The sequence below is a fragment of the Mauremys mutica genome, chromosome 1, assembly GCF_020497125.1.
Source record: "Mauremys mutica isolate MM-2020 ecotype Southern chromosome 1, ASM2049712v1, whole genome shotgun sequence".
NCBI lineage: Eukaryota > Metazoa > Chordata > Testudines > Geoemydidae > Mauremys > Mauremys mutica.
Genome location: NC_059072.1, coordinates 172,421,384 through 172,437,232, shown reverse-complemented (window position 1 = coordinate 172,437,232; position 15,849 = coordinate 172,421,384). Strand labels below are relative to the sequence as shown.

General features: G+C 38.6%; 2 long non-coding RNA genes across 2 annotated transcripts in view; one reads left to right on the top strand and one right to left on the bottom strand.

Annotated features, from left to right (window-relative positions):
* Positions 1–764: 764 nt before the first annotated feature.
* Positions 765–15,849, bottom strand: part of LOC123354445 — a 79,732-nt gene continuing 64,647 nt past the window's right edge. The window contains exon 4 of the long non-coding RNA XR_006574757.1: positions 765–1,025. This is a non-coding gene — a long non-coding RNA (uncharacterized LOC123354445). The remainder of the gene's footprint in view (positions 1,026–15,849) is intronic.
* On the top strand, positions 3,967–15,190 carry LOC123354450. Its single transcript, XR_006574758.1, has 4 exons — positions 3,967–4,088; positions 11,636–11,744; positions 12,518–12,612; positions 14,727–15,190. It is a non-coding gene; the product is annotated as an uncharacterized LOC123354450 (long non-coding RNA).

The window sequence follows — 15,849 nt, the reverse complement described above, 5'->3', positions numbered from 1 at the left end:
CAGAGCTAGCTAAGCTCTACTCAGTGGACAGCCAAAGGTCTGTGGGCTTAATATGGACAGAATGATAATGCAATGCAAGCTATGTTTCTGCACCAATGAGCCCTGTTGTGGAGAGAGGGAGCAGATCTAGGGCTAGAAGTATAGTTCATTCTCCATCTCTACCCAAATCTTGATCCATCTGTCTACAGTGCCAGATGTAATGTGTGGCTTTAGTAGTGTTCACGTTTTCCCACCAGGAATGCACTAAGATAGCCAACTCTTTCCGATAAATCACTCATAAAAAGCTTTCCATGATTATAGACTTGAGCCAGTTTGGGTCACTGACAAAATGGTGAGCAATTTAAATCCATACCTGGTCTCTCAGCCAGCCATTCCTGCAATTAGTCCTCCATTCTATCCCCAACAAAAAACTATTTTCATATCCTTTCATATTATCCACTCCGATTCCCTGTGTGACTATGATTATTTCTTTATTTTTGTTATTTTACTTGACTCCCCCTTTTCAGGTTATTTATTGTCTTGTTATTTCCACTGAAGGAAAAAGTTATAAAGGTGTAAAACTGGGTTAAACCATAATCAGACCCATGTAAGTGCAGTTCTATGATGTTTATATGAAAATATATATAAAACATACCAATACCAAGTTGCTTTATTGTTCAAGCACTATATAAACTTCATAGTTGTAACTTAACAATACAAAGTCATAATTACATGAACTAGAATCTGAACCAACCAGATTGAAGGACATATTTGTTTGTGAAACAAATTAGTTTTAAACAAACCTCAAGGTAGTTTTACTACAGCAGTGCCTAAATACCCCAACTGAGATCCAACCATGTTGTGCTAGGTATTGTACAACACACATAGTAAGAGACAGTCGATGTCCTGCAGAGCTTGGCATCTGACGGTGTGATCCTGCAACTCTCCACATAGGCAGATTCCTGAGCCCTTGCAGAGTCTCATTGAAGCCTATGGGATTCCGGACAAGTTCAGGTATCCACATGCAGTATCAGAGCCTAAGAAGGCTACATAAAAAGGGGAAAAAATCCTCTTTTTACAAACAGAAAATGGAAGCACAGAAAAATTGTGTGACTTCCCCCTTGTTACGCATGAAGCCTCTGGCAGGGAATTGAAATCTTATCTCCTGAGTTCCAGTTCAGTGCATGAACCATAAGAAAATTCCTCTTAAGAATACAAAATGTTTTATGAATACAAGTATATCATACTTCAAATCTGATGTGGATAAAATAATCTCCGATTGCTGAATCACACAAGTCTATTTTCTATGTTAATTAGAGTTTAGAAAAGGAAGAAAGGTAGAATAAAGCTTCTGTAAAAATACATTTCTCTACTATTCAAATAGAATAGGTATATTATACAAAGATCCAATAAATTTGTATACTCTAATTTACTGACATGTGTTGATCCAATAAAAGGAATCATGATGTACCATGTTCATATTACATCTACTGATCAATCATTCAGAGTAATAAAAATAAAGTCACTGAAATAGAAGGTTGTCACATGATCAATGTCTCCTGAACTGAAAATAAATACCTAGCCTTTGCCTTGACATTTATTTTCTATAAACATCTCTACTTCACCTTGGTATTTCTCATGCAGCAGGAAATTACTACTGTGATCATACTTCATTCCACCTATTTTAATCAATAAATACATATTTACTGTCATTAAATATAGTATATACTATAGGACTGAAAAAATTGTCAATATTTAAGTGAAGGAATCATTTAAGTAAAACCACTTATAGTTCTATAGCAAAGATTAATCTTTGTGACATTTTCTTTATTTCAAGTCTATCTTGCAACTGTGGAGTTAATAGAGAGCTCCTTAATATGTTTTCATATAAACTGGTAAGGTGAAAGTGATAACACATCAGTGACATTTTAAAAGGAACACAGCAGAATCCAATTTTAAGCATTAAATTGGCCAATGCATCATATAACTTGGTATCAATGCATTTAAAGTTTATTTATTACTATATAATTTTGGTTTGATGGCCCCAAGGGATGTCTCAGAATCTTATTGAGCTTCAGTGCTCATATACTGATATCATATATCAGTGAATAACATCAGTATAAGTGTATAAATTTAAAATAGCAAAGCTGTTGGGTGATAGTGCTAGACAAACTAGACAGTTTGTACCAATTAGAAAAGTTCAAGCAGTTAACTAAACACCTGAGGCTATCTTTTGGCCTTCAAAGTTGGAAAAAAGGTCTACTTCATCACCAAAGAGTAATTATATCCAACCTCGTGATTGGCAGTTAAGTTACAAAAAGGTTAAGAAAGCCCTATGGGTCAGCATAGCCAAATAACACAGGGGTAACTGCACTGAGATTCCTCAGCAGAAAACAGCAAATGAGGAATAGAAATGTCAACAATGAAAGTCCTTACACCTTTTACTAAGCTGGAAGAAGGCATCTGATGCCAAGTTACCAAATGGCATTTGTATATTGATGTCACTTACATTCAAACTACTCTAGATTAGATGCATTGTGTCACCATTTTAAAGCACACACTCGTGTTCAGATTTTAGCAGCACCAATTATAGAAAACATCAAACAATAAGTAATAAAAATGTTTAGGCTCAGGAATTTTATTTGAAATGGAGCAAGATGTTAAATGGCAATTTAATATTAGACTTTTGTTGTCATTGCAATAATAGTCCAAACATATTTCCCACTAGGTAGGCATAAGCTTCCCGTGTGTTTTCTCTTTCATTTTAATTATGTTTTAAGTAGTGTATTGCAACAAGCTATTATTAAATGTTTCTTATTAAGGGCCTTCATCATGTCAGGTGCCATATAAAGACAAAAGGATCATCTACACTACAGCTTTTTCCCATGGTTTGTAATGAGGGTATGACAAGGCTGACTACAAGCGTATTTATGTTGACAGATAGCACCATTAACACACTGTTCCTAAATTTGTTGGTGTATTGTATTTTGGTTCTGCCACCAGTCAAGGATCTAGATTGTCACATCTAAGCATGGTTATTTTGCAGAATAAGAAGTCCTGCCTGTTTACCCAGCCCTCTCTCCTCTCAGTTGTCTCTGAAAAAGTACACCAAAGTCCTCTACAAGATGTGTAATGAGTCATTCTGTGTATGTCCTGTCCATGCCAGTCTTCCCGTCGATCTTCGCTGGTCAGATAACCAAACAAGGGTAACCTCACTTGATGTCTCTGGCACCTCCTTTTGCTGGCTAGAGTAAGCAGCTGTGTCCACATCAACTGGACAGCTGATTTCTGATCTCATGCCAAATGCTACCTGCTGCGATTCATATGATATGAGGAAGCCAGAAGAGAGCATGTGTGTCTGGTCTGATAGGGAAGTCAGGTCCAGAATGCAACCTGGAGTAATCAAAGTAACCAGGCCAATCTGACTTTAAACCAGCATATATACTACACCTGACCTCTTAGAGGCTGGATGAGGGTGGTACCATCCAGAAGGCCTACTAGTACTAAGAGAAAAATCAAGGCATTGAAGGTGTTTAAAAGAAGCAGAACCTGCTCCCTTAAAAATAAGTTAATTTTTTATCTAAAAATAACTAAAAATATAAGGTATTTAAATACTTTGATTTCTAGAGTTGAGATCTCAGCAATGCTATAAACTGCCAAGAACTCCCGCGGGCACAAGGACCTAGATGAATTAGGAGTTTATCTTGATTTCAATCTTTCTCCAGTCATGGAGTAACATTACATCCAATCTTCTGGAGATTCACTCTCCAGTTTCTGTCTAATCAACCTACCTATTTTAGGGATTTGCAGAACGCTGCTTAGTTTGGAATCTAGGTCCTGCACAACACTAAGGGAAAGTGCTCTGTTCCCATCCATCTAAGGTAGCTCGTGTCATCATAAATTTAAGGAGAACAAAAGCATCCATTGATAAGGCAGCATGCTGCTTCAGAACTTTGAGCTCCAAAGGTTCTAATCATTGTGCCATACAGAGGGAGCAAGGATCAAAGAGGGAAGGGACTCTATTACAGCAACTTTGGAGAACAGGGACTGTCTGAATGGGTTTGCCTCCTGCTCAGCGGAGCTCTGAACCAGGATACACTTCCCTGCAGGTGATTGGGGGTAGGAAACAGACATTTTCCCCTTTCCTCCCATTAAGCCATACACTAACAAAAGTATACTCCTGCTGAACCTCTCCACTACACTGGAGGGAGAGGGGAAAAAAATGTTGACAAAAGTATTACCTTGCCTAAATTTCTTTTTAAAAAGTGTACCAAACCCAGGAAGCATTATCAGAATGAAAATAAGTAAGGCTGTCAATTAATCGCAGTTAACTCACGTGATCAACTCAAAAAATGAATCTTGATTAATTGCAGTTTTAATCGCACTGCTAAACAATAGAATACCAATTGAAATTTAATAAATATTTTGGATTTGTTCTACATTTTCATATATATTGTATTCTATGTTGTAACTGAAATCAAAGTGTATATTATTTTTCATTATAAATATTTGCACTGTAAAAATAAGAAATAGTATTTTTCAGTTCTCCTCATACAAGTACGGTAGTGCAATCTCTTTATCGTGAAAGTGCAACTTACAAATGTAGATTTTTTTGTTACATAACTGCACTCCAAAACAGGGCTGCCCGGGAGGCTCCCCCGCGTCCCCGCCCCCATCTCCACCTTCCCCCGGCGCCTCACGCACTGCGTCCAGGAGCCGCCTTGGACAGCGCTGCAGTGGCATGGCTCTGGCGGGACCTGAGCTCCTCCTGCTCAGAGCCACGTGATAAGGGGGAGGGGCTGCGAGCTCCGATGGGCCGAGCGGCAGGAGCTTATGTCCCGCCGGAGTCACGCTGCTGCAGCCCTGTCCAGGGGCACTCCTAGACGCAGCTCGCTGAGGCTCCAGGAGAGGGGGGAGGTGGGGGTAAGCGGCATGGTAAGGGGCCAGGGGGGTTGGATAAGGGGCAGGGAGTTGGAGTTCAAATTGTTCTGCAACACATGGGGTACAGAAGGAATTTTTCAATTAACTACCTGTGACGGTATGGATCACAAAAACCCCCTGGGAGCTGCCACCTGATGTGCCCAGACTACTTCCACCCCTGCTTTTCCTGCCAGCTCAGGACTCCAGCACCCTGTCTTGCTGAACCAGACACTTCCGTCCACTCCAGCAAAGACCCAGGGTCTGCCCCAAAGCTTCAGGTTTACCTGAAAGCAGCTAACAGACCTGTTCCTGTCTTTAAACACTCAGATGCCCAACTCCCAATGGGGTCTAAACCCAAATAAATCCATTTTACCCTATATAAAGCTTATACAAGGTAAACTCAAATTGTTCACCCTCTATAACACTGATAGAGAGATATGCAGCAGTTGTTTGCTCCTCCAGGTATTAATACATACTCTGAGTTAATTAATAAGTAAAAAGTGATTTTATTAAATACAGAAAGTAAGGTTTAAGTAGTTCCAAGTAGTAACAGACAGAACAAAGTAAGTCACCAAGCCAAATAAAATAAAATGCTCAAATCTATGTCTAATCAAACTGAATACAGATAAGATCCTCACCAGTTCCAGAATGCTCCCTTTTACAGATTAATCTCCTTTTAGCCTGGGTCCAGCAATTACTCACACCCCTTGCACACTGTCCTTTGTTCCAGTTTCTTTCAAGTATCCTGGGGGGGTAGGGAGGCTCTCTTTAGCCAGCTGAAGACTCTAATGGAGGGGTCTCCCATGGTTTAAATAGACTTCCTCTTGTGGGTGGAGACCCCCTCCTCACTCCTATGTACAGTCCAGCTCCAAGATGGAGTTTAGGAGTTACCTGGGCAAGTCACATGTCCATGCATAACTCACAATTTTTACAGGTAGCATCCATTGTTTACATGCTATCTTGAATGTCCTCAAGTAGACTTATGTGGATTGGAGCATTCCAATATTCATTGTCCTTTAAGTGTCTCTTGATTAAGTACTTAACTTCAACATTCCTTTCTCCAGGAACTGACCAAATGCTCTACTAAGGTTATTTAGAAACCAAGCCAGTACACAGCCAATATTTATAACTGAATACAAAAATTATACACGCATGCAGATAGGATTAATAGATTCAGTAGACCATAACCTTTATATAGATATGTTACATAGCATATGTAGCATAGATAGATTCAATGGATCATATTCCAGTTATGTCATATTGCCATAAAGCATTATGGAGTATAGTGTCACACTACTAACAAAAAAGAAAGATACCAAGGAAATTAATTTGTTTGCAGGTATCACCACATAGTGAATGATCTTAGGGGTTAGAAAAATGAAACGTACGTATCTTTCAGGATTTGAGAAGAGAAAGCAGAAGAAAGCTAGACAGACGCAAGAAGAAAAGGGAAAAATAACTTGACAAATTTCCTCAGGCACAATCTAAGTCAAGTCAGTTAACTGAGTTGAGCGATGCTGACATTCAAGGCTCTTCAGAGATGGGAAGTGAAAGTGGTGTTGTAAGAGAAAAAGAAAAGGCGGTGTGTGAGGAATCCAAAATACTACCACATTCAGAAAACAATTTTTATGGTTGTTGTGGAGGAAGAGAAGAAAATCCAGCCTCTTTGGCTAGACAATGGAGAACACAGCGGTAACACTGCTATCATTGAGAAATTGGTACAGTCGACTAGTCCTGCTGCTGTAGATGGGAATGATGATGAAGAGTTGTGCAGTAATGACCCAGCCTCTTGGAAGTGCCTAGATATAAACAAAGAGAGATCTTATTGTATTGAAGGGTCCACCACATAAGCCCAAAAGCTTTCCTCGTCAAACTTTTGGCAGGAAATTGCAGATAACAGTTTTTTCTAAACATCTGAGTAATGGCAAATGTATTAAAAGATACTGGATGATGTGGAGTAAAGATGCTGCAGCAATATTTTGTTTTCCCTGCAGTCTTTACAGAAGTGAAACACAAACTAACCAATTACATCATTCAAAATTTGTCAAAGGTGGAATCGCCGATAATTGGAAAAAGATTTACGAGAAAATCAAGGGTCATGAAGAAAACACTTTACATTTGACCAATTACATTAAGTGGAAGGAATTATTTCAGACACTCAGTGATAAAAGAGGCATTGATGCAGCATTACATCATAGTATTATACAGGAGTAGGAAAAATGGCGTAAAATATTAACTGCTGTTGTTGACATTATTCTTTTCCTAGCAAAGAATAATCTGCCATTTTGTGATAACCATTCTACTGTTGATCATGACGACTGTGGGCTTTTCTTGTCAACACTGAGGCTTGTGGGCAGGTACAATACTGAGGTAAAACATCTAGAGATGGTAGCTCAATGCAGAGAGTCTGGTCGAAGAATGCAGGCTCACTACCTGGCATGGCGTAGTCAGAATGAGTTCTTGAAACTGTGTGGGGAGAAAGTTTTAAACCCTGTTCTTGAAAAGGTTAGAAAAGCCTGATATTTCAGTATTGTTGTTGATGGTACACCTGATGTTTCACACACATTTTTTATTCTCAGATATGTGATGCAAAAAAATGGAAATTGGGATTTGCATGAAAGATTTGTTAAACTAGTAGATTTTGAAAAGAAGACTGGTGCAGATATAGCAGAACAGATAAAAAGGTTTTTAAAAGAACTATCTTGGTGCAGAGGGCATGGATATGACAATGCCTCTAACATGTCAGGAAAATTTCAGGGAGTAAAGACAAGAATTTTGGAAGAAAAATGCCAAAGCCTATTTTTCTCCAGGCAGCGCTCACAAGCTGAACCTCTGTGGCACCCACGCTATGGAAACCAGTGTAGAGGTAAAAATATATTTTGGAAATGTTCAGAAACTCTATAAAGTATTTGCTCTTAGCCCTGAGAGATGGAAAATTTTGCAGACCACTGCAAATCTCTCTCTTCACTCTGTATCTAAAACTAGGTGGCGCTCAAGCGTTGATGCTGTTCGCCCCCTAATCAAAAATCACACAGGCATGCTGGAAAGTTTAATTAACATTGAAGAAGAGCTTCATTTACATCCTGAAATCCAGGCAGATGTTGATTGTTTGATTAAGTGGCTTAAGTCATTTGAATTTGTACTTCTTTCTACAATATGGTTTAAAGTGCTTCAATGAATTGATAACAAGGTCCTACAAAGCGCCAAACAAACAATGGAAGAGGGAGCTAAACACATGAGCAACTTAGTCAAGGAAATTCAAACAATGAAAGATTCTTGGCCAATTTTTTAGGTCACTTCAAGCCTTGGCATTGACCCAAAAATAAAAAGTGACTTAAGGATCGGAAGAACAAGCGATTCTTTGATGATACAGAGGATGCAGACTATATGTTTGACTCTCCCGATATTCAGTTCAAAGTACAGGTGTTCTTCCCGACAATGGATTTACTTCTATCAGAGCTAGGAGGTCTTGGCAAAAGAATGGATGAAGTCTCAAATTCATTTTCACCCATTTTGTATGCACCAGATAAAGTGGATGAATCTTCTATAGAAAATGTTGTTGACACTTTGGCCACAGCATATCCAAAAGACCTCCAGAGAGAAGATCTTAAAGAAGAACTTACAATCTTTTACAAAATAAAAGAAGATTCCAACTTAAGAGTTGATGGATATATAACATCTGCACTTACACTTCTTAATGTTCTCTTCAAAAAAAGGGTTGGAAAATGAGTTTCCACAAACTTGTATTTGTTTACTCCTACTAACAGTGTTGCCAGTGTCGGTAGCATTGGGAGAGCATGCATTTAGTAAGTTAACATTGATTAACAATCTTCAGCTTTCAGCCACCGGGGAAGAAAGGCTGAACCATTTGCTCACTTTGAGCACAGAATATGAAATGACCAAAGACACAAGTTTTGATGACCTTATTAATGAGTTCGCCAAAATGAAAGCGAGGAAAAAATTTGCAGCTGTATAATTCATATTCAGAACAATTTGTAAAAACCGATTTCATAAGAAGAATTATGTAATTGCAAATGTATACATACCATTAAACCATTTAATTTTTTTTAAATAATGTATTTCATGTATTTTCAAATTATTAAAAATTAATTTTTGAATGAATTTCACTGGTTATTTTTTACATTTCCAAATACATGTTACTATAATATTGCAACTTTTTTTAAATGGAAGGGGCCCCTGAAATTGCTTTGCCCCAGACCCTCTGAATCCTCTGAGTGGCCCTGCTCCAAAAACAAAACAATGTAAAACTTTAGAGCCTACAAGTCCACTCAGTCCTATTTCTTGTTCAGCCAATCGCTCAGACAAACAAGTTTGCTTACATTTACGGGAGATAATGCTGCCTGCATCTTATTTACAATGTCATCAGAAAGTGAGAACAAGGCATTTGCATGGCACTTTTGTAGCTGGTGTGGCAAGGTATTTACGTGCCAGACAGGCTAAACATTCATATGCCCCTTCATGCTTTGGCCACCATTCCAGAGGACATGCTTCCATGCTGATGATGCTCATTAAAAAAAAATAATTAAATTTGAGACTGAACTCTTTGGGGGAGAATTCTCTGTCCCCTGCTCTGATTTACCCACATTCTGTCATGTATTTCATGTTATAGCAGTCTCGGATGTTGACCCAGCACATGTTGTTCATTTTAAGAACACTTTCACTCCAGATTTCACAAAACACAAAGAAGTTACCAATGTGAGATTTCTATAGATAGCTACAGCACCCAACCTAAGGTTTAAGAATCTCAAGCGTTTTCCAAAATCTGAGAGGGACGAGGTGTGGAGCATGCTTTCAGAAGTCTTAAAAGAGCAGAAACTACAGAATCCAAACCACCAAAAAAGAAAATCAACCTTCTTCTGGTGGCATCTGAACTGAAGCTGGTGGCATGCTGGTGGCAATGAAACTGAATATGCATCAGTCTATACTGCTTTGGATTGTTATCAAGCAGAACCTGTGATCAGCATGGACTCATGTCCCCTGGATTGGTGGCTGAAGCATGAACTGAACATATGAATCTTTAGTTCATCTGGAATTTAAATATCTTGTGACACCGGCTACAGTAGTGCCATGAGAATGCCTGTTCTCACTTTCAGGTGACATTGTAAACAAGAAGCAGGCAGCATTATCTCCTGCAAATGTAAACAAACTTGTTTGTCTGAGCAATTGGCTGAACAAGAAGTAGGACTGAGTGGAGCCGCAGGCTTTAAAATTTTACATTGTTTTATTTTTGAATGCCTTTTTTTGGTACATCATTTTACATTTGTAAGTTCAACTTTCATGATAAAGAGATTGCACTACAGTACTTGTATTAGGTGAATTGAAAAATACTATTTCTTTTGTTTTTTACAGTGCAAATCCTTGTAATCAAGAATAAATATAGAGTGAGCACTGTACACTTTGTATTCTGTGTTGTAATTGAAATATATATTTAAAAATGCAGAAAACATCCAAAATATTTAAATAAATTGTATTCTATATTTAACAGTGTGATTAATCGTGATTATGGAATATTTTTAATTGCTTGACAGCCCTAAAAATAAGCATATCTTGGCTCAAACTGCAAGGATTATTTTTAAATGGAAGTTCATCTGTCAAGCTATGACATGTGGACGTGATGGTTACGGGCACAGAATAAAATATCCCTTTCTTCTTACCCAGCCTGCATGATACTTTCAGCCTGAGGTAAAAGGAGAAGAGAGGGAAAATATGTGTAATATAGAGGATATAAGTAACACCATAGGAAATAATCATTTCCTAGAATGGCATTCTCAACTGATTTATTATCCTGAAAAGGCAAAAAAAGATCCCCTCATTCTAGATGAGGAAATTAGGTGAGGAAATTACTATTATAGGATTTACTTAACTTTCATTGATCTACGTCAGGAAAGACATAGCAGCGGCTAGAAGTTTAGCATCTGTGGTTTGCTGTATCATTCCTTCAGTGCCACTCAGAAAACAAGGGGGTGCAGGGGATTTAATTTCTGCCCTGAATTGTTATTAATACTCACCCTCTTGGCTGCAATTTCAGGTTTTGCCGTTCAGAATTAAAAATCTGCCAAATGCCATGAGGTGGCATCTCCATTTTGCAATGCCAGAACAAGTCCATGAGGCAAAATATCAAGGTGCCTACTCTTTTTTCCCCAGTTTGCTTTTTTAAGGGGTTGGGAGTGTCCCAGGGAATTCTATTTGAATACCTAATAAGAACCCCAGGCACAAAGTGCAAGTTTTAAAAGTTTCCTATCAATGCCACTTAGCCCATCTTTTGCTCTTGAAGGCAAATGTTTTGTTTATTACCACAATGAAACAACACTTCCCAAGGTAATGTGTTCCTTTCAGAGAACATATCTAGAGGAGGTGATTTAGCAGAGACAAATTGGTGGTATGGATACAGCAATTTAAGCTTCATTTAAACAGAATAAAGAAGGAACAGTAAACGGAAAAGATGAGAAAGCCACACTCCTAGGCCTTGTCTAGATTAAAACTAAGTCATGCTGAAAAGTGTGTTAGCCAACATGTTTTCACTAATATAATTCAAACCTCCAAGGGGTTGCCTATGACTAGCTAATATGTATCAAGATTTTTAAACTCTGTCTATAACTGTCTTTTAAAAACATGTTAGCTAACTACCAATTTTCTTCATTTAGACATAACCACACAGAGAATAGGCGGTCACCAGCGTACTAACGTATTTCCCATTTCCCCTCCTCTTATATAGCAAGCACTTGACCCAACTCACTGAAGCCAATGGAAAGATCATCAGTTATTTCAACAGGAGTTGGATCTGATTCCCAGTTAGCCAGTGGGTGGTCCTGCATACAACAAAAGTAGGTCTCATATGTGAACAATATCCAGAGTTTCTAATGTACAATGATTAAAAACATCACCTACAACCACTTTCCCTCTGGCAGAAAATACTAGTGAGAGTAAAAGAAACAGGTTAGCATTTATTATTATTACAAGCCCAGTTTTGCCAACTCACAATTGTATTGAAAATCCCACAATACTGAATATTTTTCTAAAAGCCTCAGCTCTTGGAAGCATATGATTAGTTGAGAATCTCATCTTTCATTAAAAATAAGTTTGTCACAGTTGCAGAGAAAAGTTTGGAAACATATTCCCATTGTATCCTAGATATTCAACAAGCCAAATAAAGAACACCAACATTATTTTTAATAATCTGATTTTTAAATCAATCTCATAATTTGGGGGGCGGGGGGATGCTGGTTCATGATATGTAAATGCTTGGGGTTGGCAATACCAAAGCCCTTCTTTCAAGTCCTTAGGACTTTCTGGAAAAGTTAAAAGCTAAAGTGTTTCTTGCAACAATATTTATAACCGAGATGTGCAAAACAAAAACCAGGAAAACCTGACCATGACTATATCTTAGACATACTGTATATTTTCTCCTTATTTTAGCTTTTAATCCAACATAACCAGCCAGGCACTTGATCAATACATATTATAAGCCCCCTGAACTTTACAGAAGGGGTATACATTAAATAAGCCTATGCAAAATTATGAATTTTCTTTTGCACATTGTTTCACAATTTAATTTCAGGCAATTTAACTCCCACAAAATGTTGCTTTTTCAATTCAGTTCTACAGGCTGGGATTTACTTTGCCAAGACCGCAGACTGAAAGATAACAGGGAGACCTTGTGGAGTTCCAGCTATTTGCAGCCATCTAGGTTTGGTAAGACACTGCTTTGCAGCCAAGACAGTGGGCACGGGAAGGAGGGAGAGGGCAAGTGTTGAGCGAGCAGAGGAACTACTTGTAAAACTCCTCTTAAGCTAACTATTCACATCCACAACCTAAACCATTTCAGCTTCACTTCAGATACAGTCAATACATGAGTAATTACTCAATGTTAACTTTGTAAAACAGAGCATGAAAACAATATTTCATCTGACGAAACCCATTAATGCACCTCATGGAGTGGAATATGGAATGATACCAGCTCCAAAGGAACCAAATGCAGTGCAGGAAGCTTTAATGGTTCATTCAGATGTCCAATATTATGTACAGATGCCATGATTTCTTTTATATGCACCAAGTGCCCCCAGAGGGCACCCAAGTGGCTAGACACATTTTCTTTAAATTATCAAATATATTTTAAATACATCCGCAGTATATTTTATTTTGAAAAGATATGTAACCAAATCTATTGAGCGTGTATATTTTATTTGTCCATATGGCGATAATTCAGATGGAAGGGATGATAGTTTGGGACCCCCATTGTTATATGAAGCCTTAAAAATTAGCTGGCTTTGGTTCTGGAGGATTAAAGTCAAAATCGCTCCTCACCATTTCATTAGTTCAGGTGGGAGCTATTAGGTTTCCTTGAGCTGAATGTCTCTAAGGAGCGAAGGGAGGGGGAGTCCTCTTTCTGGGATAAACTTTCTCAAGTGCTGGTCAGGCTTGATAAAACTGTTTACAGTCCAGACTTGCTTTTTCACACTAGTAAGCATGTGCACACGCACATACACCCCTTGTTTGTGGTAGACTTAATTTTCCCCATTGTTGATCCCCACCACCTCATATGTAGAAATGGCGGCAATGCTAATGTAGGGTTTTGGTGACTGTCATTAATTTTAACCATTATGTTGCCTCGACCTAGTCAGAGAAGGTTTTAAAACACGAACACCTGCCTACATTAGCATTGCTACTAATGGAGCTGTAGCAATGGGAAATTTTAGAAAAAATGGCTAGTGTAGACACCCTTTCACTGCCCCATCCAGCCAAAGGGAAAGATTACAGTTCTCAAATACAACCAGCAAAATCATGCATTTACAAAAGGAACTGAAAAACTTGTTAATGACTGTATGTTTGGTCAATGTAACTTGTTTAAAAAAATACATTAGAACATTCTAAAGCGTCCAGTTGTTACCACAGCATATTCACCTGCACACCTGCTGACAAGTTCACTGCATTTTGATTTTGTAAAATTTTACTATGAAGAAAGCTTTGAAATCAAATTCAATTTATTATTGCTCTGGAGAGAATTAACATATCTGTTTTTCTGCACGTTAGGAACACAGTGTGGATATTACCTGTTTAAGTCATGCAACCAAAACTAAAGCTGCCCTGGAGGGTTAAGGAGAAGGATGTTTTTGTAGTTGACACAGAGAACTGGGAGCCAGTTTGGGTGTGTTCTATTCCCAGCATTGCCACTGATCTATTGTGCAGCCTCCATGAGTTTAAATAATTTTCTCATGTGCCAGCTCCCATATCTAACAACATGTGGATAATAGTTCTTACTTATCTCATACAGGTGGTATGAGAATTAATTAGTTAATCAATGTCCTGGGTGAGTGGGTGAAAGACCCACACACAACACAGAAGAAACTTACAAAGTATCCTACCAAGACTTTGTGAATATTCCCAATGAGGCCAGTGGGACTATTCATAAAACTTCACAGGATTTACCCTACATGTCCAAAACCTTCCACCACTTAGGCACATGAGTATTTTTACACTAAATTCAGACAGATAACTCGCATGAGTCAAGCTGTTACTGGCCGTACTGTTACTGGCTGTAACCCACTGGTGAGTGTGTATGTTACAGGTCCCTCTGTGACCAATCCACAGAGGATACAAGTCTGTTATAGCCCCAGCTAGAAAGCCTTGGCTCTTTAGCTCAAGTTGTAGCCATTCATGGTTCTAGCTTGGTAGAGCCCTGGCTCCATCCCCAGTGTGTCTGCCAAGCTGGCAGTTGCATAAGTAGTGGTAGATCTGGCCCTACATAACTTGGAGAATGAGGTAGTTATTTGTATTTTTTTTTTTTATAAATACCTTATGTTCCCCAGGTTACTCATGTATTATCCTGCCTAACTCCAAGGAGTTAGTCAGTGGAGGATGCCGGGGGAAAAACCAACAGACAACAAAACAATGGCAAAGATGAAGTACAGTCCAGAGAATATGGACCTTGAGGAAACCATGGGGAAGCTATTGATCAGAGAATTCCCCGGTTGTATCCCAGCAAGCTGGGCATGTTTATTCTTCCCACGCTGGAGCCCAGGAGCAAAAAGGATACTAAAAACTGTTAGAGAGCCTCACACCTAGAAAAGGAAGTGGGGCTAGTAGAGTGAATTGCCATGGCTACTCGGGGAGCATCAGTGAGTGCTCACAAGGATGCAAGAGGAGAGTGTCACAGAGGCCACAGTGTCCGGGCAGTCTGCTTCTCCCCACACAACTAGAGGTAGCTGGGCTGACTGGAACTTACCAAAGCTTGCAAGGAAAGATTGTGTGTTAGATAAGAGAAAATGTTCATGTAGCCCTTCATTGTTTTAGTCATTTTCTCTGATTGCTATGTACCTTTGGGGTGAATGAATAAATAAGGTTTTGTGTTGAAGTCATTTTTGAATCATTTTAAGAAGCTGCTGTCACAGGTTCTTGGAATGAAAGGCATTACAAGTGCCAAACTCACAGGGGCCTATTGGGTTAGCACAGTCAATAAACAGGGACAGCATCTCAGAGATTAATTTTAAGCATAGCTGGACCACATGGATTCACTCAGAAAAGAATGAAGATACTGAAACCTGTCCCCAAAGGCATGTGCTTGAGAGGGATGAAAAGGTGTCTAAAAGGAAGTTTGCCTGCAAGCGCATCAGCCACCACCGGAAAAACAATTATACTGTCTCCGCACAGAATGTTGTCAAATGCTCAAAGTTCACAAATAAAAACAAAAAAGGAGCAAAACTACATTTTTCCTCTCATCTGTTTCAGATACAGTGATCTTGTGTGTTAAAAATATTTTTACAAGGATTTCAATTTATAGACGACTTCAGGAATTTTTCCTCTCCAGTCAAATGGGTGTTTTGATGATCATAAAGGCAAAAGACAACTTAATTACATTTCTGTCTGAAACACACTATTTACAGAATGAAAAGTTCTTAATATTGTGGCTTTTTTGTTTTTAGATCTTCTGTG